The sequence below is a fragment of the Cupressus sempervirens genome, chromosome 8 (genome assembly GCF_028749045.1).
Source record: "Cupressus sempervirens isolate cs-2001-9-10 chromosome 8, ASM2874904v1, whole genome shotgun sequence".
In the NCBI taxonomy this organism is placed as follows: domain Eukaryota; kingdom Viridiplantae; phylum Streptophyta; class Pinopsida; order Cupressales; family Cupressaceae; genus Cupressus; species Cupressus sempervirens.
Window position 1 is genome coordinate 546252110 of NC_143125.1, and position 23059 is coordinate 546275168.

Consider the following 23059-nt stretch of genomic DNA (forward strand, 5'->3'; position numbering starts at 1 on the left):
CTTGGAACAAAATACATCTGTGGAACCGCATGAGTTATTTTAATAAATAGTTTAAATTAAAATAATTGAGTTATTTAATAAATAATTAAATTATTTTAGAGGATTTTAATTTATCTTTCATCATAATTATAATTGTAAATATTTAAATTTGTGCATTTAAATATTATAATGATTTGGCATCATTATACCTAAATAAATTAATAGAATGATGTTTAGTTGTACATTATAATAATAATGTTGGAATTATAATAATTGAATTATTATTTTAAAATTGTAATGTTACAATTATTCTTTTCAACTTCTTCTTTTTTTTCCTTATAATTTGTTTGGGCAGTCGAAAAGATTCTTGTAACTGATGGGGAGCCGGATAGCCACAATTGGTCCCTTATATGGAAGTCATGAGATATATTTTCAAGCACCTGATTATTATTTTTTTGGACTACGTTTTTCTTTTTCTTTCCAATTTCTCATCTTCTAATTACCCTGTGAGTCGGGTTAGGGGAAAAACAAGAACTCTCATATTCGATTTTCCTTAAAAACATTCCTTGCATTTTGGCGGATTTATACCTAATCGATATCCTGTAATTAGTTTGCTATACCTGGTTAAACTGGCAGAAGTCATCAGGGAGAGAGAGGTTGGTTACAAAGAATTAGGAGAGACAATTTAACATCATCTGAAACAATCCTTTTGGGGAGAAACGTCTGTTGAGCTCGGTTCAAATACTAGGATATGCAGAGAACGCAGGTTCATTGTAGAACATTGCCACTGCCCTTTTTCAAGTTAGAGCTTGGGGGCTCATTGTTATCTGAAGTCATTCCAGGAGGTAATGCAGGAGACTATTTAAATATGGAATTCATGCATCATGTAGTCTTCACTTACCAACCATGGCCCTTAGAAGAATGCACTCCAACACTACTAATGCCATTACACACTATTGTCAAGATTCAAGAAGTCTTGATTGCATGAGAATCAATACTGATGCCAGTCTAATACAGACCGAATCAAGTAGACTTAAAATAGATTTTTAGTTCACAAAGTCTCTCTTTATTTTATCACTGATGTTCTTAAATTATAATTGTGTATCACCCATATAGATATAGGATGGAAATACAATGATAACCATGATTTAATAAATCTATCTGAATGCATTATTTGCGGTTGTATTTCATAGTACTTCTTTCACTCACATTTTTTTGTCTTTTCTGGGTCAGGTTGATACAAGATGTAAGACTTGTGTGCATAGAATAGAGTCCTAATGTTTACCTTGTGCTAAGAATATTAGAAATGGCAACAAAGCTTGTTTACATGATTACTAATAAAGGAGTTGATGCTTATGATAGAAGCCGATAAAGGAGGCAATAAAACTTTATGTTCTCATCTTATTCATTGTTTGATATTACCGATTGCCATCACTTAATTAAAAAATACTTTTGAATACAAACTATGTCTTTATCAAATCACGTATGTCTTAAATCTATAGATTTTTTCATGAAAAGCTATGTTCTCAAACAAACAAACAGTAATAATGATCAACTCTGAATACCAAGGAAATTCTGAGAATGTAGAGTCTTAATTTTTATGAATAGGTATAAGATGTAACAATTAAGGCACCGAGGAGACACCGATCTAAAGACTTGTTGATGGTTAGTAAGTGCAATGAGTTGTTCTTTTCTAGTTTGCAAGTTGAATATAATATGAGTTCATCTACTGTATCTGTGTGTATTGAGAGTATTAAACATGTATAAAAGATAAGGATATGCAATGAAAAAATGTGATTAACTAATTTAGTTCAGAATGTATTACAAACATTCATACCCTGCAAGAGTGAATTTATTAATATTAAACAAGCACCTGGAAATCACGGGCTTGGAGGCCTGATGAGGTTGAGGGGGCGTGAGGAAAGATTCATCAACAATAAGAATCAGTAATATCAGTTATGGCATTTTAATACATATCATTAAAAATAGCTCATGCATATTCCTATTATGATGATCTCCTGCGGCCAAGTCATATGGCATGTTATATATTATGATGCCCAGTGAATGGTAAGATGTTCCCTGTCCATTCTGGGTAGGGAGGGCCTTTCTCATTAAGAGATTGTGTGGGGATATATATTGTGGTCCAAGGTTGGGTGGTAAAGCCCCTGGCAATGTTTCACCTCTCTCAAGATATCAAATATGCGTCAAATAGAGATAAGCCATGAAATCAATTGTCTATCGAAAATAGGTATTATCATTTTTGTTTATGAGAAGGTAAGACTAAATTGAGGTATTTCATTGTTATCATCATTTTACTTCATATAAATGAATATTGAATATAAGTAATTATCTAATTTTGAGAAATTGTCACAGAAAAGCAATCGAAAGGAAAAGAAATCTAAAGCTCTAATTGATTGTGTGATAGCTGGAACATTAATTGATATGGTGGTATTGGAAGCCCTAATTGAATCTGCAGTATCAGAAACCCTAGTTGAATTCATGGTTGCGGAAGCCCTAAATTGAATCCTTCGTCATGAAAACCCTAGATAAATTCGTTGTTGTGGAAGCCCTAAATTGAATCTGTGGTCGCGGAAGCCCTAAGTGGTAAAGTAGAGCCAAAAGCCCTAAATAAACCGATGGTAAAGTACTAAGTTTTCTGGACTTGATGAAATAAACAAACACAATCAAATCCAGAAAACTTAGTACTTTACAAATGGATTGTGGAAATCTGTTACTGTTAAACCGATGGTAACTGATGCCCTAATTGGTAAGATGATATTTGATGCCCTAATTTAAGTTATAATGGTATTTAGTGGTATTCATCAAATGATTTTTGAGATAGAAGTCATTTTGAGAAATTGTTATAGTATATTTGTGGACTAACCCAGGTGGTTGCAAAAGCATACTTAGATGAATTTCAGTCTCAGTTTTTCTGAGGTATGTGATTTCAATTTCTGAAGTAATTTCATTAAAAAGTATTTCAAGTATTTAGTTAAGCAATTTTGTTTAACTAACTTTAACGGTAATCCTCTTCACATGAACATGAATGATGTAACTGCCTTCTTATGAAGTCGAAGTTAAAACTGTATTCTATGCTTATGATAGATGTTAAAATTAGGCCCGAGAAAATTGGTTGTTACACTGAGAGTAGTCTCTATCTACTAATATATATTCCTACTCTACTAAAATGAATAACATGAAAGGAGTATAAAGAGAGGTAAGGTCATGGGCACTGGTCATTGCCTATAATGACTGGTTGAGTTGTATCCATCTGCTTTCATTTGTTCGCTACTCCGAACCGTGTCTCTTCCGTGCATCTGATCCCTGCATTCATATAGGAGGGTTGTTAGATCCAATGAATCTATGCTATGCTAGTACCTTACTTTTCCTCATATTCACAGTCCTAACATGCTACTCATCTCTGTAAAATAAAAACATACATCAATAGAGAAAGAAGACAATCACGATAAATGCTTCATTATTAATATGTTTGTTTCCATACAGTGTGATCATAATAGATTGAATTAATTGTGTATGGCTGATTCATAACAGAAAAACAAAAGTATTAAAGGGACAAGTCATTTTGATTTGAAACCTTTTGTTTTAATATAAGAAAAAGTCAAGTATTAAAGGGACAATTCGAATAGGTTTGAAACCTTTTGTTTCAAATACAGAAAATAGAGCTGAAAGACATCAATTGCAAGAAGCACCAGCAAGAAAGATTATTTTGTTGTTTAGTGACCAAGAGATTGTGTTTTTTTTACAGAATAAATAAATATACAGGTAAATAGAAAGGTGTACTCAAATATGTAAGAAATTTGAAGGTATGTATCAAATGAAGCTATAAACCCTCATGCAATTTAGAACTATCTGAATTTCATAAACAATTTTTCATATTATCTTTACTGCTTTAGTGGAATAAGTGAGTGACAAAATCAAAGTATTTGCTGTATGAATATACAAAAGATGTTCTTATCCATTAAGATTTTGGAATGACTTCCATAACCAAGAATGAAGCCATGAAATATCCAGCATAGGTATGAACCAACACGCATGGTTACCAACTTCAACAGTGGGAGAAGTAAACACTCTTGGTTGCTGGTAATACACCTAACCAACACTCACGACATCAACCTAAAGAGGAGAGTTCAGGAAACTCCAAGCGGTTACGACAAAAAAGACAAAATGCAGCCATAGGGCGAAGAACACAAACAACCAAAGCACTCATGACATAAAAAATAAGACCCAGTCAAGCAGCAAGAATATCTGTCAAGGCTGCATGGAATTTTCTGGCAAGAAGAAGAACTAACCAGAGACCCGTGAGTAAAACAACTCATGAAAAATAGCAAGAGACAACAAAGACCCAAAAATGGAGCAACTCCAACAAATACTACAAAAAAGAAGCTCGCGGCTACAAGTTGAACCACAATAGTAGAGAAGAAGCCACAAAATAGAGAGAAGGAGCCACAAAATCAAGTTCAAACATCTAGCACAACACTCACCTCAACCAGCCCATTAGAAAATGAGCCACAAGAGCACAAAAAGCCATGAAAATGTGTGAAAGAAGACCTACAAATCCGTAGCCAGCCAAGCATGGTGTTTGAGTAAGAGACCTAGTAGAAAATGAACTAGAATCAAGAAAGATGCAAAGAATTTTGCAGAATTCAGAATGGTGCGGCTAGGGTTTTCCCAGTTCAAATCTCCCTTCTACTTCCAAGTCCATCGCATGTCAAAGGCAACCATTGTTTTTGGGTTTTATTTCATCCTCAATATAATTGCATGATATTTCGGATCCGCCCATTTGAATTTGGAGGAGAATATAATGTTGATTAACATAAGTTATATAATTTTACTTGTTGAGAGTTATATATTATGTTAATAAATAGTTTTTCATTTTGTTTTAAATTTAGAATATGAAATTGTTATTATAATAATTGATTTATTTTTATCAATTAATTAATAATTATTTTTATTTGAACAAAATAATTGATTTATTATTATTTGCATCAGAAATATGTAATTAATATTAATAAGTTTATAATAATAAATCAATTTGTTAATGTTAAGTGCAATAATAATAAAAAAAGAACTTAAGTCATTGAGGGAGACATTCAATTGCTATTTTTAGATTCGTAGATCAGACTCATGACTTTGGAGTCATTTATGGAGCATTTTTTGGCATTTATAGAGTATTTTGGGAGTTGTCTACATGCGTGTTTGGTCAAGGCATAGTTTGGAGTGCATGTGGCATTTTTTTGGAACCGTTAGGCTATTTTTATAAACAGTTCTCCCTAGATTTCGATCGTCACTTCCTGGTTTTGTGGGAAGGTGGTGTTGTTTCGATATTATTATATACCCCTCTTGTTTATAGAGATGGGGTTCAGATTTTGAGAGGAAAAATGTGTGCATGTCATTTTCATCCTTGGCATCTTTTTTCCCTGAGTTATTATGCAGATATTATTATTTGGGCCTTTAATCGTAATACAATTTTCATTGGATTCAACTTTTGGAGTAAAAGATTTGGTTGTATGCAGTGAGGTGATTGATGTTATCTAGTTGTTTTTATTGATAAACATTTTGGGTAATGTCTCGTTTTGCATCTTTTATGTTTGATATCTATTATTTATAGGTTTTGAGTTGTGTTTCCTTGATATTTTTTATTGTGATTTAGTTCCTTTTGTATGTACATATTTAAACCTTCTCTTAAAATATTTATGTGGATTAACAATGCTTTTGAGTTGTGTTTTTGTGATTATCTGTTGAAATCTTTCATTGTGTTTTGAGTATAATAGTAATTCACATTATCAATTCTGGTGTATCACCTTAATTTATACCATTTAGGTTTTCCATTTTCAAAGTTTACCTCCTTACCCTTTTCCATACAAATTTTACGTCTTCATTAGCATAGGTGAGATATCAAATATATTAGATAGGAAATGGCCTAAAAGCTAGAGGTTCAATCAAGTCATAGGTTACTTACAACCTCTAGCTGATCCAATGTTTCTCCAAGATCTCTGAGGGTTTTAGGACTTAAAACAATTAGGGTGCAAATTTTGGAGATAACAGTACCTATACTTGAACAAATGCTCGAAATTGAGAGGGAGTATAGGACTTAGGAATACACTCAATAGTCTACACCTGGACGTAAGATTGAAACCCAAGGAAGGGTAACTAGAACCATAGCCCTACCCAAGGAATCGTAGGGCTATGGGTAGGGCTCCTTCCTCTCAAAGAAGAAGTGGAATTTTTATGCCTTTCTTTCTAATTGGGAGAGCTAGCCCGATGTGGAATGGAGAAATAACAAAAAATACTTAAATGATCAATGATTGAGTGAGTGGGCCCTACTATTCTTTGGGCGGGGTGGGCCAGGTAGGAAGAGAGCAGGAGGGGGCTGCTGAATCCGGATCAATCACCTTTAGGAGCTCAAGAGAGATTTACCCTTCCAAGGTCCTATTGGGGAAGACCTAGTTTTCCATTCCAATCCCAAACTCGACAAGCAGTCTCAGATTATTGCTATCTAGGAGGGGAAGTGTTTTTCAACATCTTTGTCCATCATTCACCCACTTCTCCAAAAATAAAAAAGCGTCAACATCAATTATAGGGGGCTAGGGCCACTTGTATAGCTATGTCTTCTTTTTAGGCCTATTCAGGTGTAGTTATGCCCCTTGAAGCAGCGCATGCATGGAGCACTCAAGTTCAGTAAAGTGCCCAGAGCTTAGGGACCAACTACTGAATGAGTTTTCTCACTACTGACCCATAGCCATAGAATTTTAGGAACTACTGATGCATAGCCATAGAATTCTAGGAACTATCGACCCATATGGCTGGGAGAGAAACAATTGTGTTAATCGAGTATCATGGAGAGGAATTCCCCAAGGTAGTTCACTCTCCCCCATCCTTATGAATAGATTTATCAACCCATTTGATAAGATCATCTTAGAATGGGGAGAAAACACCACCTATCCCCTTATTCAATATGCACGTTATGTCGATGCCCATTAGAAGTGTAGGCTCATCAATCTCATCACAGAATCCTCTGACGCCCTTCCCATTGTCTCTATAGTTCGAAAGCTCATGAGGGATGAATTGAGTTTGAATCTTGATATTCGCATGGCCAAAAGGGGCGACCATCCCCTCTCTGTCTTGGGAGTCTGCATTTCAATAGATGTATGAGGTTGTGTACACCTAAATGCCCCATTAAGAAGAATTCAAAAAAGACTTCATTCAGTCTAAACTTTCGAATGTGCTTCCACCAACACCTGTTTGACCTATGTCCTATATTTCCAAATTGACCATTCATTATTGGGCTTCCATTATAGATGAGGGTGCAAAAGTGATTGCATATGTAGCATCTTATTGCATGTGTCAGAATGGGGCACAGTTGCGAGAACTGTTCAAATCACTTACAATTCTATAGGGTTGAATCATTGCTTCAACAAGATCATAAGGGAAGCAAGTATACCCATACCCATCAAAAGATTGAAAAAAGGGTATGGCCGAGGGGCCTTTCTCGGTGGCAAGGAGATTGATTGCCTCTTTAAAAGGTATCGCTTACGATATCAATGATGGAGGGCACTTCTATTGAGTCGGGAGAATAAATCACAACCTTTAGAGTATAGGAAACTACCATATAATTGATTATTTGTTTCGTTAGCCATATAGTATAATTTGAGGGCTTAGTGCGGTGCTAAATTGTTGCTTGGAACTATCGAGTAATTTTTGGGAACTACCCTTACTATTCTAAAGGTCCCTATATTTTTCTAAGGCACTTGCTTCCTCTATTATTTGCATTAGCACCTACCTTATCATTCTATGGGCTATGGATGACCCTACTATTCTAAACCGTTGGGAACTGGGCAATAATAGAATAATAGGCTATTCTAAAGCCCCTACTATTTTATTGGGCTTCTTTACTCATTTTTTTTTTTGTGTCAAATGGTTGTTTGGAAGGGGGAACCCGAAAGGAATAGTAGGGGCCTTTAGAATAGTAGGGCACTACACTATAGGCAAAGTGTAGCATGCCATAAGTATTACAAAAGCGGGAGATATGGCACACTAGTGTTTTCCATAACTCTACATGCATTCACATGAAGAAAGGCTAACTGGCCTGCCTCACCCTACGAGGTATATTATTGTAGGGGCCTACTATTCTTTCTAAGGGCCTACTATTATGGCAGGCACTCTACGGGCCCTTTGCATGTATGCATGCACTAGCCTGTAAAATTGTAGGTGCACGCACATCGAGGATTGGTGCACCAAAAAACTTTTGCATGCACCAGATTCCCTCCCTATATAATGTGGGGTGGGGTGGGGTGGGGTGCAGTCCCCTACAATTTTCTAGGGGACCCCACCCCACATTATAGTAGGGCCCTATAGTGGCCTATAGATAGTAAGGCCATCCGACCCTTTAGAATAGTTGGGAATAGTAGGTTGTGCTTGCCAGATTATATATGTAACATGTCGTGGGTGGTATAGTCCCATTATTATGTAGGGCTATTGAAATAGCTTATAGAATTTTAGGTAGGCCATTCACTAGATGTATTATTGGTTGGCCTCATCCATCCATCACTCGTCTAGTTCATATGACTGTGCCTACTATTCTATGGGGACCCAACGTCCATTCCCCTAATAAAGGGGCCCACCCATTATCACACATTTTTTTGGCTCCTATGACTGTGCCTACTATTCTATGGGGAGCCAACGTCCATTCCCCTAATAAACCCAACATTGATCAAAAGTTTGGTTCATATGACTGGAAAACTGACCTTTTTTGTTATATTCTAGTTGCAATTATAATGCCCATCCCCTACAATTCTATGGGTGCAGCATTTCTGCTGCCCCTATGGGAATGGATTCTATACGGAACATGCTAATGAGGTATTATGATTAGTGCCATTGGCATGTTATCCCACACTATAAAAGAAATCTTCAAAATAGAATAGAGGGCAAAGCCAACCAATTATAGAAAAGTTATCCCAGAATCTTTAGCAATGAAGCGTAAGTTTGAATTCTAGTTTATTTAGAATTCATTTCAACGAAAAGAGGCATTTATGCGCACCTGACCATCCCCATCTAGTGAAACACAGAATCCTAGAAGCAATAGAGGACATTAATCAAGGAAGTGACAAAGGGATATTATTTAGACTACATTTATCGATAGGAAGTAGCCCCCTACATTTTTCGCATCGCAGATTATTGTGCCTATTGATGAGGAGAGGAATTGAGGGCAGTGGATCTAGTGGAGCCAGTTAGGTATAAGCATATCTTCCTAGTTGAGACCAAGTTCCAAAGTGGATCCAGATGCAGTTTACCTAGAACCACCTATAAGAGTTGACCCAATTTGATATCAGTCACAGAATTCTCGGTAACATCTTGAGATAACCTATGAGATAGTAGGGCCCTTTTCCTTTCAATAATAGGGGTAGGGCATAGCAATTGGGTAGCATCACTGGAAGCTTCCCCTCTAGAATTTAGGCATCAGCCCCTAGGCAGTGGGTAATAGCACCCCCTATTTATTGTAGGCAACATCAACAGCACCCAGGCAAGGGCAACACTTTTGCTGGCAACAAGGGGAAGGAACTATAGCTTCCCACATTCATTGCATCCCAACACACTATAGTTCCCACCCAACAAAAACTATAGCCTTGCAAGGGTGGGGGGGATATGGGATGAATTAAGTGGGTAGGTGGTTGGTGGATAATGGGAGGCGATGAGGGGCAGCCATGAAACTCGAACTGCTATCGTAGAATCAGATTCCCTATATAATGTGGGGGGGGGGGGGGGGGGTGAGTTGGCTTCGAAGGATTCCTGATTGGTTGATCTCTTGGGCCCTCCATAAAATAATAGGGCACTCATCCTCATTGTGCTTTAGTAGCAAGTCAGTTGCTATAGTAGGGAACCTCCTAACTATTCCATCTGGCCATCCATTCCACATCTCACCCACCTGCTAGTTATTCCATCTGTGTAACTCTATTCCACCCATTCCACGTCCCATGGCCTCAATGACTCTCAAGCAACTCAACCATCTTTCCCTTTTCCGCCCATGCTTTCATTTTCGCCCTTATAAATAGTAGGGCCAGCCCGAGAGCCCTGTATTGAGAAAGTGCCCATTCAAGATGTAGTCAACGAGCCCTACAATTCTATGGTTGTTTTAGTATCCGATTCCCTTCGACCTATAGATGGATCAAGTGATTTTGAATGGCTAGTCACTCAACCTTAATGCCTATATAGAGAGAGAATTACCTTGGAACACTCGTCTCGTTGACCAACCACCACTTCTACCTTGCCCATCTCTATCAGAATTGATAGTGGATCACCTATGACTCCTATCTTCCTATGTAGGGAGGAGGATTGATCCACCATTTATCCCATTCAACCACTTGCTTACTTGAAAGCCAACCCACTAATTAATCCATGTGCATCCAATGCCACTAGACCCAATTCGATTCCATTGGTGTGAAGTGAACCAGGATTGGATCTGGACCCAAATGTGGAACCAGGGACTCTTGGGGTGGGTGGGAGGATATATGGTACTGGTGCAACAACTCTATCTGGACCTATATGTACACATGGAAGGTTCGAATACGCTAGGCCTTCCAAGGCATTGTTTGTGGGTTAGACCTAAAGAGGCTTGCATGCAGCCCTACTATTCTAAGGGGAGGTGCACAGCTCAGGAGTCATTGGGCCAGCTCTTGTTCACCAACTTGCAGGATGAATGTACGGGAGTAGGCCCCTGAGCCTTCCACTAAGTAGTGTTTTTAGCCTCGTGTATGTATGCCCTTCGCATCCAAGCCCTCGGCTGTCGAGTGTTCATTTTTCACATAGGATTGAGTGGTGATAGTAGCATAATTCCCCTCCCTACCTTGACACTAGAACTGCCATAGAGTTGTAGGGAGTGGTTAATTAATTCATAGATTTAGGCACTTATTAATTAAGTGGACAACGGCCCTACCTGGCTAGTGGTGGGTGGGCATGTGTAGTATAGAATCAATCAATAATATGCCCTACTATCTATAGCCCACATGTAGAGGTAGATTATTGGGTGGGCTATTGGAACAACTCTAGTGAGTTTCCCACTCACTTAATCGCATTAGCCTGCCCACTCCCTACCCCAACTTGTTCTTTCTTGAGGGTAGAGCCATATTCCCTATATAATGTGGGGGTCTTATCCCTATTCAATTGTAGGGTAGGGGGCCCATGCACAATATGAAAAATAACTCAGCAGGGGCCTTCAAGTGTAGAGGTAGATGGCATTGTGGTGTAGGGGGCCAACATGCGATTAGTTCTATTCTACCTCAGAAACCTCAACAACCCCCTCTAGAATGTAGGCAGGAGAAAGTGTTGCTGATCAACAAAACCCTTATTGATTCTAGGCTAGTAGCCCTATAGAATTGTAGGCCAGGCCAACACTTTTGAAGCAGAAATGCAATACCCTACTATTCTAAAGGGCAAAGGTTTTTTTCAATCTTGAACCCTGATTTGCATTCATTAGGCCCCTACTATTTTCCCTAACTAGTTACCAATTACCAGTTATAAATCCTAGAATAGAATAAGAGCAGACAAGGCAGATTAAGCACTTATTCAAGATTGCTGCCCTTGTTCCCTATTGTTGTTTCAGCCCCCTTTAAATAGTAGGCTCTCCGTCATTCGCAGTTGAGAAGAATAGGCAGCTTTGTCAAAATAGTTGCAGATTGGGCTCGGTGGAAGCAGGGACTTGCCAAATACTCCCCTCGTACCCCCCTTTCCATTAGTTCCAGTTGGAGGTAGATTGCAACTACCCCCTCTATAGAAATTGTGGGTAGGTTTGCACTTGGGCATAATCTTAAATGGCGATAATAGAATGGGGCATTTCCCTTATAATAGTGGGGTAGGGGGTAGCCTATTATTATATTATTCTCTTGGTCTCAATGAATGATTTGAAAGGAGCTCTTCTATGTAGAGCCTTGGTCGATCCTCAACATAAAAGATCCACGAACTATAGTTCTAGCATGGTCTAGGCATCTATCTATAAACTTGATTTTTCCAGCCGGAATCTTTAAACCTCGAAGATCTTGCACCCTGAGAATGAATCCAGTTGGGAGTGATCCCTCGGCATTTCTTCTGGTCTTTTCCTTTTGTGCTTGGCTATTCTAGCAGAATGCTGCTCCCAAACTGAACTATGGAGGCTATAAAATTGGTGGTTGGTAGTCTGGTAGTGGTTCCTACCCTTTATTGGGTTGATTGGCCAGCTGATAGTCTGGGGGTTGAAAGATAGTTTGGGAGTTTCCTTCCAAGCCATGCAAGAAAATAGGCCTAACTTTCTAGTGCCCGCCCTTATTCTTTATAGTTACCCATAGAATTGTAGGGCCCCTGGCCCCTTAGAATAGTGGGGCCCTTATGCTTACAATAATTTGTTTGGGGGCCTTTACCCTTACCCTTACCCTTAAAATAGTGGGGTGGGGTGGGCTAGCAAGGGTGGGGTGGGGGTAGGGCATTAGTTTCATGGCAATGTTCCCCAAAGTGAGATTCGAAGCCTGCTTACCCGTAAGTTGATTACCTGTCAAAGACCACAGGGGCAACTATGCATCACTCAACTCATGTTACGTATAGAATCTGGCATACCCTTAGAAGCCATGGGCCTTCTATGGTTGCCTATAGTTTCTTTCGCTGACCCAATGAGCAAAGCCTGGGGGTGGGAGGCTATAGTTGATTCCCACCCACCCCCCTACCCCTTACTATTAAAGGGAAGGGGTCGTTGGGGGTAGGCGTTGGCCATAGAGTTGTAGGGTTTATAGAAAGAATCAAGGTCGAAGACCATAGAATTTTAGGGTCCCATCGGATGAAGCTGAACCAATGGGTTGATCGGCCCTTCCTACTATTGTTGGCTGGAGAATAGAGTGATTTCAAGTAGATATCAGCCAATCTATCTATCTACTAAATACCATTCTTAACACAAACTAGAATTCCCGCATTTGCCATGCCAATAAAATGGTGGGGCCTGTGGTGAATAATAGAATAATAGGGGCTTCTCCTACCCTACTATTTTAAGGTAAGGCCCCTATTTAATGGGGCCGACATGCCCATTAGAATAGTAGGGTGCTTACCTCCTCCTCCCACCCACCAATTTTAGAAGGCACCCAACAACTATTAAGCCACAGGCCCCACCGTTTTATAGGATTTGTCGATTCTATATGTAACATTCTGAATCTAATAATAGGGTCATTATTTTGTGCACATCTTGCAATTACTGTTCTAACCACCCTATTTTCATTCATTCTCCAAGGGATAACCATTGAGAATCTACTATTGTAAAGGGCTTGTAGACATGACGACCTACAATTCTATAGGGGTGACCCCACCCCATTCCCCGATGTCTAGTTGGATCATTTTGATCGCTCATATAACTGCTTACAATTCTATAGGTGTGGGAGTTTCCTTCTTCACTCTTCAGCTCCCTGCATCATGATCTCTTTGCTCACGCTTTCTCTCTAATAGCTCTCCCTTACTATTCTAAAAGGCAAGTAGGCGGGAGTGCATTTATTATTTTATTATTCCCCTACCTTGCAGAACTGGGCGGTTGGTGCCGATTGGTAGTGATGATTACCTGGCTGAATTGTAGAGGGCTTGCCAGATTCCCTATAGAATGGTGGGGTAACATGCCCACCCTACCCTACCCCTAGCCCTAACCTACCCTAACAAATGATAGATAATAGAATATTATTATAATGCCCTACTATTTGGCATGCCCTACCCTACCCCTATGCCAACGTGTAATGGTTGGGTAGATTCTCGTAAGGGTGAAAGTTGGCACTTCTATATAGTATATTGGGCCATTATTCTATAGTGTAGGGTGGGAGATAGATAAAACAATTCCAGTGCAGAGGCCTGACTCAAAAAACTGCATTCAAATATACTTGGGGGGGGGGGGGGGGGGGGGGGCAGCACCATCTCTCCATTGGCATGTTACATATAGAATTTGGTGCACCATTGGCATGTGACTTCACCAGTCTGCATATGGAGCCATACAAATGATCGATTGGGGTCCTATAATCAGGGGGAGTTTGGTATTTCACTCGAATTAATAATAGGGGCAGTTGAGCTATCAATTAAAATTTTCCCTCTCTTCCCCTGGCCCCCCGCCTTAGAATTTTCAAAGGCACGCTAGGATGATGGATGTTGTTGTCAATGTGCTTGGAGTGTTCGAACATTGGGAATGTTCGGACGTCGACTCCGCCCGAAGCTGTTTCATCTATCCCATACTGACCCCTAGATCCACCCTTACCACTTGCCAAATATGCACTTCCTTTCCTCTTTCAATAGAATAATAAGTGGGCACCTTATGTATTGTATTGCTCAGTCATTATGCATAGGAGAGCCTTCTCACTCATGAGCCACCCGCTTTGCCCCGTAACCTTGCATCTATCATAGGTTTAACAAGTGAATAGTTCATATTCGTGCACAATCGTGCTTAGGCATGCACGACTCCTTATTTCCCAAGATTGAAATTGTGGCCCTACAATAATCTGAAGGGGGACAATAAGGCATGGTCATAGATACAAAAATATGCTCACCCCCATCTTCGAATTTTTGCCCATAGAATTGTAGGGTGCCCGTAGAATTGTAAGTGATGTAGAGGGAGGAGCTCCTTGATTAGTGAGGTTCAATGGCACTTCCCATAGAATTGGAAAGGGCCCTACCATTCTATAAGCATCAGGACATTGTTGAATCTCTATCCATGGTGTTAGCTTCCAAAGTGAATATCCAAGTTGCACTATTGCACAGATGCACTTTATAAGCCCTGTAGTTATAGGTTTCGCACACAACTATGTAACATATCTTGATGGCCAGATAGAAATAGGATGGAATAAGAGATAGAATAGTCATAATAATGGGCCTTACTGTATCGGTGATACAAAGAAGCATCCATGTCGACCTTAATGGACAAACAAAAATGTCAGCTCCGTTGCTAACGATGCTCTTCCCCACTAGTATGGATCCCATAGCATCGTTGTACCATATGACCCTATCAAGTGCAATTCAGCCTATGGGAGCCCCTAGCTCCCCATGCTAGGTGCAACCATAGTAATCAACGTGAGCTTGTTGCCAAATATGTTTAGCTTCAGTGCCACCCTGCGATCAACCTAGAATTTTATGAATAAATTCAAGTAAGAGGTGGCTTTGTCCATACTCAACCACCACAGTGCACACCTTTATTAGAATTTCGGCATAAATGATAGAATCAAATTCATATCATTCTGTAGTGTGCCGGGTAAGATTGGAAGGTGGTTTTCCCTATATCCCAGGCAGGCCATAGAATTTTATGGAACCAGAGGATTGCTAACCGACATCTTTGGAGCAGAGTGACGCCTTTAGAATAGTAGGGCACATGATGTTTCAAGGCAAGCGATCATACCCCCTATAAGGCATGGAGGCAACCCAAAAATAGATTGAAGGCATAAGGATTTGTAGTGAGTAGTCAGTGCTTTGAGATCACATCCAATTCATCATATTATGTATATAATATACTAGTATATCCCTCGACACTACCTTTTGCTGAAACAATTTGGATTGCTCGCCGATGCAGAGATAGCTTCTTATGCATGCAGAAAACCACTGGCCAATTCTATCATACTATGACCAAGCAAAATCTTCATCTCACACCCTCCTGGTTTAGTTCCTACATCGGTCAGAATGGAGCCAATTGACGAGGTAGAAGAATGTGACTTGTTGGCCTAGGCGCATTGAAATAAAGACTGCAAGAATCTGCCCATTTTTTTTAGGTGGACCCTTCAACCCTTATAATAGTAGGTGGCAGGTGTAGCCCCTACTATATTATTACCACCCAACCTAGCTCAATCCCCTATGATTTTGCATGCAGGCTTGATGGAAGTCTAGCTTTGATGCAAAGGTTTGTACCAGAGAGGAGAGTGATATAGGCACTGATCAATGAAATCCCACCTACCCTAAGCTGTTAAAGCTGCCTATATAAATCAAGAGGTATGCCTCTGCTCACCCTGTGGTAAAATAACTAGATTCTTTATGCATGTAGAGACCACCGCAACCAAAGGGCTTCCCTTGTCAGAGATGAATAGGCATGCCCACAATTAATCTACGACACTCTTTACTTCCTACTCACCATAGATTGATAGATTATAGGATAGTTCTCTAATGGAAGATGGCCCTACTATTCTAAGGTTGCTTCTAAAATCAGCTTGCTCTGTCTATCGAGCCAAACCCAAATCAGCTTAATCATTATGCACCTAATCCTATAGAATAATAATAGTAACGTAGTAGGTAGTCCTTATAATAATAGGGCACATTATTTTGATAGGTGCCCTACTATTCTAAGGGCAAGGGCACGGCCGACTGATAGTTGGGATCTGCTAGCACCGCATTGTTCCATTCCTGCAAAAAACTCTTTCTGGTTCTTCTCCTTCTATTCTTGTGGCCCTACAATTCTATGTTCTACACACATATAGATATAGGCCGCAAATGACAAGTTTGATCCACTATCCACTATAGTATCTCCCATGCATGCTACTCTAAATCCCCCCATTCCCCTCCATTGAAAGAGTAGAAAAGCCCACTCATAAACTCCTCATTTAGATATGTCTTCTTGGGCCCCTACTATCTATAGGGTCAAACAACAATACCATCATCATAGGGGCACTACACTACTGAAGCAAAGCAGTGCTTGCTCTGGAGCAAACAAAGCAATGGGGTTCCCTAAAATTCTATGAGGTGCTACCCATAGAATAGTAAGGGCATCTTATGGTAGAAAAGTTGTGCATTGGCCTACAAAATAGTGGGCCGGCTCTCATTATCCCAATATTGCCTAGCCCTCCTTTGCTTCCAGTGACCCTACTATTATAATGGGCTACTATAAGATATGAAATTGTTGAATGCTATTATCGACGCTCTATTGATTACCCACAAATCTAATTCTGATATAGCGGGCACCTTCATTCCCACTATATTTGATTATCCTTTCCCTACGGCGGGTACTGCACGACCCCTTGGAATCAAGAGCCTACCTATATTAGGACAAGTGAGGCAGCCATTAGGCCTTAAAATACGGGGGCAAACTATGCATGGGATGGCCTTACAATAATAGGGAAAAAGAATTCTATTGGTAATGTTGGGCACACACTAAGAGCTTCAATCGGTGAATTGCATAGGTCGGGTCCATGTTGCCTTGGTCCTCTTTCATTTGCAACATTTCAAAATTGATCTGGGGTGCAGTGTAGTGGGTGGGAACTATAGCTAGCAAGTGGGTGGATGTTGTTGGTTCGGCCAGCACATGTCGTGGCTTTGCTTCGTTTGCAGTCCCCATCCCCTACTATTATAATGGCCCGCCTAGAATGAGTTGGCTTTATCATTCATGTAATAATGCATGCACAATCCCACTCACTCTATATGCAGTCCTACTGCCTTCTCTTTTGAACTACCTACCAAGGGGGTACTATGCTATGCCGATCCTTTAATGCCCTTGCTACCACCTTTTAGTACACTCACTTTTTTTCCCTCAACCTGCGAAACACTTATACCAAGCATGGCGATGTGTGCAAAAATGCTATCTCACGCACCGTGCGTGGAAAGTTTGAAAGGAAAATGCCCATAAAATTAGAGGGCACTGTTCATATTCTATGTTGATCACCAGGCTCTACTGTACATGATCAATAAACCTGTGATTCAAGGGAGAATCAACAGATGGCTACTTCTGTTGCAGGAGTTTACTTTCAAAATCATTGTCCAGTCGGGAAGAAACATGTGAGTGCCAACCACTTGTCGCGGATCAAAATAGGGGAATCGACAAAGGGGGTGAATGATGACTTTCCTGATGCATAGCTATTTCAGATTGCAGTACTGCTGGACTGGTACAAGAGTATTGGAGAATACCTGTCAACAGGACAGTTTCCTAGTGAGATGCCAGCAAATGAAAGGTGCAAGTTGATAATCAGGAGCCATACTTTTCAATTGATCAATGGATTGCTCTACAAAATGGGACCGGATCATATTCTTCAGTGCTGCGTGTTAGAAGAGGAGATACCACGGGTGTTAAAAGAAGCACATGAGGGTCCCGTGGGAGGACACATGGGACCCAACACCACTATGCGAAAGATATTACTCCCAGGACTCTGGTGGCCGAGGATGTACAATGACGCGCAGGAATGGGTCACCGGATGTGACACTTGCCAACTGGTCGAGAAGCCGCTCAAGCGAGACTTCATGCCACTTAACCCCTCCCATGCACAAGAACTCTTTGAATGGTGGGGATTGCATTTCATTGGACCCCTGAAGGTGAGCAAGGTTAGGCGGTGCCGGTACATCATTGTCGCAACAGAGTACCTAACCAAGTGGGCGGAGGCACGCGCATTACCAAATAACTCGGCCATGAGCACAGCAAAGTTTATTTATGAACAGATCATTACCAGGTATGGAATTCCATTACAGTTAATGAGTGATAGGGGAGGACATTTTGTTAATCATGTCATTTGACTGCTCACCACTCAATTCAATATTTGTCATTCACTGTCGAGTCCATACTACCTGAGAGCAAATGGACAGGCCGAGGCTACAAATAAAATTTTGGTGCCAATCATCTACAAGTCCTGCACGGTTGAAGGTGTAGATTGGGAGGACAACTTACCCACTACCCTTTGGCCTTATCACACAGCGTATAAGGTGATGACAGGGCACACACTATTCCAGTTAATGTTCAGACAGGAGGCAGTGGTACCAGTGGAATTCATGATTCTAAGCTTGCGAATAGCACTGGAAAACAAGCTAAGTGATGTCGAAACCTTAGCAGAATGGCTGCATAATTTGAATAAGCTCAAGGAGAAGTGACTGTTGGCATAGTGGGCAACAGAAGTGATACTAAATAGATGCAAGGTTTGGCATGATAAGCATCTGAAACTCAACCAGTTCCAGGCTGGGATAGTTGGTGTTGAAGTATGATGGTCGCAATGAAATCAAATCGAGGAAGTTCAAGATTAGATGGGTTGGACCCTACCAGATACGGGAGGTCAGTGACAATGGAATGATCAAATTGTCAACCTTGGACAGACAAGAGGTGCCTCAGGCAGTCAACAGGTCCAAATTAAAAATCTACATGCGAGAAAGACCTCGTCATCATCGTAGAAGGCCCAGATGACTTTCTAGAATGGTGACGCCCCGAGCCAAAAGTGAAACACTGTATATTTCCTATTTCAAAAAAAAAAAAGATTTTTTTTTTTGAAAAGACCCGCGAATAGCTTGTCTGTGGGCTGTGGCTCACGGCCAGACTGTCCCACGGACACGTGTCCCATGGGCAGACTATCCGTGGAAGGCTTTTCTCTGCACGGTCTTCTCTTTCCGTGGGGTCTTGCCTTCCCGTGGAGACTTTTTCCATGGAGCCTTTCTTTCTTTCTCAAAGCTTTATCTTCCAATGGAGGCTCTCCTATCTTCTCATGGAATGTTTATTTTTCATCTAGCCATGGAGTCTTTCCTTTTGTAGACTTACGCACAGTTTTCTTGGTACGAGCCATTTCTCAATCGAGGGCAATATCACAAAACCTAAAACTCTTCACTGAAGGATATTATCACCAAATGATGAACAAATGATATAAGCAAAACACAAGAACATGACTCCCGTGAGATTTAGCTCACGCTTCACGCAAGCTAGATTGAGTTTACCTTTTCACAAGTGGGTTGCATATTTTGTGCCATTGTCTTTGGTGTTTGTGTGTTCAGAGACACAGAGTGCAGAGGGGAGAAGACGCTAAAGGGGGAGTCACGTATAAATGCAGTTACTAAAAGATATTTGCCAGAGCATGCCAGGGTTAAGTTGCAAGTCACGGATGCTCAACGGGGCGAGCTTGTTGAATGGTAGGCTTCTGAAGGAGGTTTTTGCGGATTCTTTCTCACCTCCCAACTTTCCATGAGCAAGGATGAAATGCAGCTACAGGCTCCCAAAACATGGATTTTTCTATGGATGAAATTTCCCTTGGTAGCTCAACACTCAATTCTATTGGTGTTTGCTATTATGGCAAGGCTTCCTACATGAATGCCAGATCTGCGGGTCATTTGGCTATTCAATGCATTTTTTTAAATCAAATTCAATGGGGAGAGTAATCCTTTTGAAGACAGTTCAGTTGTTCCCTCGGGTGTTTCCACATCTTAAAATGCTTTTCGTAGGCCTTTTCCCATGCATTCACTTTTCTCCCCGGGGGTACAAATTTTTTTGTCGTACACGGGAAGATTACTAGAATTGAGTGCAAGGAAAGGCATAGAAACAACCCAATATCTATAAAGGAAAGGAAGGACCTGTTATTGCATGGAATCGACAAGCAAACAAAAGCAATGGAAGAGTTAGCTGACGACAAATATGGAAAAGAATGCAAGGGTTTTGGCATCTGGGATTTGGTTTGCAGGGCCGTCGAGTTCTAGAAGCAAGAAACAGAAAGTAAGGGAGGAACTCACTCATCTCACCATCTAGTTTGAAGGCCTTAATGGCAGCGAATGTTAAAAATGGTGGCAAGAGACCTCGAAGGCAGACCAGATTAAGCAGATTTTGATACGGACACAGGTACATTGGGCCATCCAGCTTCCAATCTTCTCCCTTCGGTTATTTGAATCAATTTTGTGAACTATGATAAAGACATATAGTCGGCACAATAGAATAAGTACATTTATGTATAAAAAGCATTAGATGTCAGTGTCTTTTAAACCAAGGGACTTCACTAGGGTTTTTGGCATCCTTGGCCCTGGTGGTAAGAAAGTGGAAATTAAGAATCACAAGCTCTCTTAGGAATGGAAGGAACATTGGATATGGCTAGTGGGCCTTGATCTTATATTTGAGGAGATGGATTCAATGGTTAAGGGGTCAAAATATAGAGGGCTCCACATAGATTTCATTCGGGAGGGTCACTGGAGGTGCATTATGGATGTGATCAAGAGTAGGTTGACGGGCACGACTCGAGCTTCAGATATTGCATTGCCACAGGTTGTATTCATGAATGGCATCATGCAGGGTATGATGTATGATTAGGCTTCAGTCCTTGCTGACAGGATGGAGGAATTCATGATGCTTCAACATCGCACTTTCTTTATGCCATATCATGCAATTGGCTTGTTTCTGGAGGCAGCGGTTAATCAGATACCCATGGATGATTTTGAAGTGCCACCTCAGGGGAAGTTGGCACAAGGAGAGCCTCTAATATTTTATTGGAGACATTTGGACACAAGTGGGATAGTCGCAGGACAGAAAAGGTACTTCAGGGATTGCAGGCAGCGTACAGGGACACTGATAGCGGATGGGAGGAGACTTTGGAAAGCAGCTGGGTTGGGTATGAGGAAGAAAGTACTTCAGCAGAGGTTTGCAGCAAACCAAAAAATAGTGAGCACACATTTATCACCCTACCGCAATTGTCAACTTTGGCGCACTTGTCCGCTCCCACGTTACACATTCCCCCTTTTGGTCAATGTCATGCACCGGTTGTGATGACCCCGTCGACCGTAGCAAATGTCCCTCGAGTAGTAGCGGAGCGTGTCCCACCAGTGACAACTATTGTTACACTAGCAACCCCTCCAGGAGAGACTTTTTTTGCAGCTGTAGTAGATGTTGTTCCAGTGGAACCAACCTCACAGAGTGTCAAATTACCAACACCAGAGCCTAAGCCCCAGGTTCGCTTGGAGGTGATTGATTGTGATGTAGTCATCACCATTTCGTCTTCCTTGTTAGCATCTGTTGAGCCAGAATAGTTAACCCAATCAGCACAACAGGAGGAGGGCACGGAGTCTGCACAGTTAGAGCAGTCAGAGGTGATGGATAGAGCCGGCGCCTTCTTGAGATAGCAGTTCTGACTTATCCCTGTCAAGGTTGGTCCATCCATCCAGTCCACCATGCATCTAGGAGTATCAGCTACCATACCAAAGCCTCAGGAGGTGGGAGTGCCACAGGCTGACATTGTGCCAAGAGCAGAGGACATCGCACTAGATGTAAGCATGGTCCCCACAGATGAGGAACAAAATAGTGATGCCGAATGGTCATTGGAGGGCTTTGCAAAGGAGGATTATGGGTCGGATGAGGATAGGTGTAGAGACTACCTCAGGGCTATGAAGGCTGTGCTAAAGAAGGGACACAATTTCGCCTTGCAGGGTATGACTCGGCAGAGGGAGTGGCATTTGGTTCAAGCTTACATCAGGGGGATTTGTCCGCAGTGGTTCAGTTCATGTTTTGAGGAGAGAGGTTGGCCAGCAGTTGAGACACCAAAGATGTTGGCAGACTGGGCCACTAAGCCAGAGATTAGACCGAGCGACACTTCACTAATGAAGCTAACACATGAGATCGTGGGACTATATAAGGAGATTTATTATGCTCACAACGCAGCCGATAGGATTGGAGCCGAGAGATCTCTGGTGGTTGAGAGGGAGGCTTGCAAGAAGTTAGCAGCAGATTTGGCCACTCAGTAGGCAGCTTGGGTGGCTGAAAGGGTAGAGTTACTGGAGGATAAGGACTCGGTTGTGCAGGATAAGGATGCAACAGAATAGGAGTTGCAGGTAGCAAGGAAGTACGCTATGGATGCGGCACTTCTCCTGAAGGAGGCTGTCAAGGTTAATTCATAGATACAGAAGGATTTGAGCATCTAGATGGAGTAGGTCTATGAGTTGCGTTGGCAGCAACATTCTTTAGGGGCCCCACCTTCTCTTTAGTGTTTCTTTGTTTTACTGTATGTGGTTGTCTCCTATTTTGTTAGTCGTCAGGAGGTGACTTTTCTTTTTGGGGGGGATGATGTAGTCGGTAGATTTTGTATTCTGTAGCTGACAAGGTGTTGTCGTCGGTAAAGATTTTGTAGCCGACAGACCTCTTCTGGAAGGTTCGTTGGAAAGTATTTATACACCCTCTTGGGTCATTGTAAAGCATCTTATCATGAGTTATGTAATCTGTTGGCATATGCGAATAAGGAGTGTTGTTGTTCTTATTTCATTGTCTGTGTGCATTAATCAATTAATCTATGCAGTAAACAGACTATAAATAGATCTATACAATCCCTCCCCTACTATTCTTTCTAAAGGTCCATAGGCTAGGCGATAGGCTAGGCCATACCTAAAAAATTTA